Genomic DNA, 2,917 nt, shown 5'->3' on the forward strand with positions numbered 1-2,917 from the left:
CATCCCATGACTTAGAGCAACTTCCAGAGGGACTCTGTTGTAAAAGTAGAGGCTAACCAGTGCATGCCACCATGGCGGATACATGGGAGGCTGACTGTGTTGAAAAGGGGGGGGGGGGGTGGACAGACCAGGTATCTCAAGTGGGTGTGGTGATACGAGGCAAGTGGTGATAGGTTCCCCACATTCCCCAATGGGTACCACCAGATTTGCCACAATGCGTGGCAATTCTGCCGGCCCATCTCATGAGGTCCCTAGTCTTCACAGGTGGAATCCATTGATGTGATGTAAATAGAGTTCAATGGAAAAACACCAGCCTGATACAACATGGAGAAAAACCACAACACGTGTCTACAAGCAGTAGATCTGACCCTCTGTATTCTGGGGCCACACATTCCATGTTCCACCCACAGCAGTGGCAAGTTGGAGTATAAATATCCCAACCAGGCTGAACCCAATATGACCTGGCTGGACTGACCCTTTACTTTTCTTGTTGTCATGATTATTGCTGGATGGTCAGAGGAGTCAAAAGATCATAGAGTTGGAAGAGATCTCATGGACCATCCGGTCCAAGAAGCAGGAAAATTGCATTCAAAGCACCCCCGACAGATGGCCATCTATAACAGATGATGGAATATTTGGGAATATTAATCCCACAATCTGACACCAGAATATAAAAGTTTAGGGTGCTTAACTTGAACTTGTTAAAGGCAAAATAAACTTCAGGCCACGGTCACCAGTTAAAGTACTATGCTGAGGTGATTCTTATAGAGAAACTTTTAAGTCTCCGCTGCCAACAAATGTATAGAATCTGTTTCTCTATCTTGTTTAGAGATTCTTCAGTAAAGCTGCTTTAAATCTTTATACACAGAGTCACATGTGAGGCACATGTTGTGAAAAAGAAAACAATTATTTTTATTTGAGAGAACTTGAACAAATCAGGTATTAAGCTTAGTTGGATTCAAAGTATTGGCATAAAAAGCTTGTGGTTACTTTAAGCAGTTCCATTCGTAAACACTTCTTGGTTGCACTTAAACTCTTAACTTCCTCACGAGAACCTTGCAGTCTTCCCTCTGACTAGGCTTCTTTGACTACAAACAGTCCTTTCTCTAGGATCTGTTGCTCTTCCGTATTCCAGCTATGCTTTCTCTAAGAACTCTCTCTGAATACTACTCTAATCTACCTTCTTCAAAGCCCAGAGTCCCTCTGACTCTCTCAAACGCCAGAACCTGTCTCTTCAACAACCAGAACCAATCTGCCTGACAGGGTTTCAAAACCTTCCCTTAAAGTCAATATTTTTTTCTTTTGCCAGGTTAACCTCTGCTCACTCTCTCTCTCTGCCAATTACTAACTCCCCTCATTTCCCTCCAAAACCTTTCTTTCTAAACATGCCCCCCTTCAGGAAATGAGTAACTAAAATGGATTCCTCCCAGCACCCTTTCCAAAATGGTGGCTTAACTTCTTCGGCCTACTTTTCTAGGCTTTTCCTAGCCTCACAGGTAGGGAATTCACTACACCATCCAGCCCCTTTTTAAAAGCTTCCAAAGAAGGAGCCTCCACCACACTCCAGGGCAGAGAGTCCCACTGCTGAACAGTTCTCACAGTCAGAAGTTCTTCCTCATATTCAGATGGAATCTCCTTTCTTGTAGTTTGAAACCATTGCTCCATTGCATCCTAGTCTCCAGGGCAGCAGAAAGCAAGCTTGCTCCTTCCTCCCTATGACTTCCTCTCACATATTTATATATGGCTATCATGTCTCCTTTCAGCCTTTCTTCTTCAGGCTAAACATGCCCAGCTCTTTAAGCTGATCCTCATGGGGTTTGTTTTCCAGACCCCTGATCATTTGAGCCGCCCTTCTCTGAACACTTTCCAGCTTGTCAATATCTCTCTTCAATTGTGGTGCCCAGAATTGGACACAATATTCCAGGTGTGGTCTAACTGAGGCAGAATAGAGCATGGGTAGCATGACTTCCCTGGATCTAGACACTATGCTCCTTCAGGCTAAGCATGTCCAGCTCTTTAAGCCAATCCTCATGGGGTTTGTTCTCCAGACCCCTGATCGTTTGAGCATATTGGGATTAATATTCCAGGTGTGGTCTAACTGAGGCAGAATAGAGCATGGGTAGCATGACTTCCCTGGATCTAGACACTAGACTCCGAGCAAGCTCAGGGACATTGTGGCCACCCTGTACTAACATTAGTAAAGGTGCCCCTATGATCAGGGAAAAGGACGACCCCTTATCTGTAGCTATACACGAGTAGCAATTGACACAAGCCATCTCCTTTTTCCTACGCTAATGTGCACGTGGAAAATCAAGTGGCAGTGGCAGCCTATGTAACAGCAGACTGCTTGAACTGGATTTGGTTTGCCACCCACACTCGACCCAAATTCTGGGATTTCCCCAATTTTCCTTAGAATCGTAAAATAACAAGGTTGGAAGAGACCCGAAGGGCTATCCAGTCCAACCTCATTCTGCCATGCAGGAAAAGGACAAAGTACCCCCAACAGCTGGCTATCCAGCCCCTGTTTAAAAGCCTCTAAGGAAGGAACTTCCACCACACTCCAAAGCAGAGAGTTCCACTGCTTAACAGCTCTAACAGTCAGGAAGTTCTTCCCAATGTTTAGGTGGAATCTCCTTTCCTGTGATTTGAAATGGTTCAACTGGGTAAAACTCCCATTAAGAACCAGAAACCTCTGTATGCCCTAAATATCACCAGGAACAAGTTCTAGGCCATTTCAGTTTTTGTGTCAGATGTGAATAAATACATTTTGACATGATTAAAACAACTATGGCTAAATGCTATGAAGTTGTTGGTTTTGTAGTTTGGTATGGCCTCAGGACTCCGGCAGAGAATGTGAAAGACCTTGCCGGAGTTTCGCTCCTATGACTGTATATCACCAAACCAATGCAGTTAACGT

The sequence above is a fragment of the Anolis sagrei genome, chromosome 1 (genome assembly GCF_037176765.1).
Source record: "Anolis sagrei isolate rAnoSag1 chromosome 1, rAnoSag1.mat, whole genome shotgun sequence".
NCBI classification, from domain to species: Eukaryota; Metazoa; Chordata; class Lepidosauria; order Squamata; family Dactyloidae; genus Anolis; species Anolis sagrei.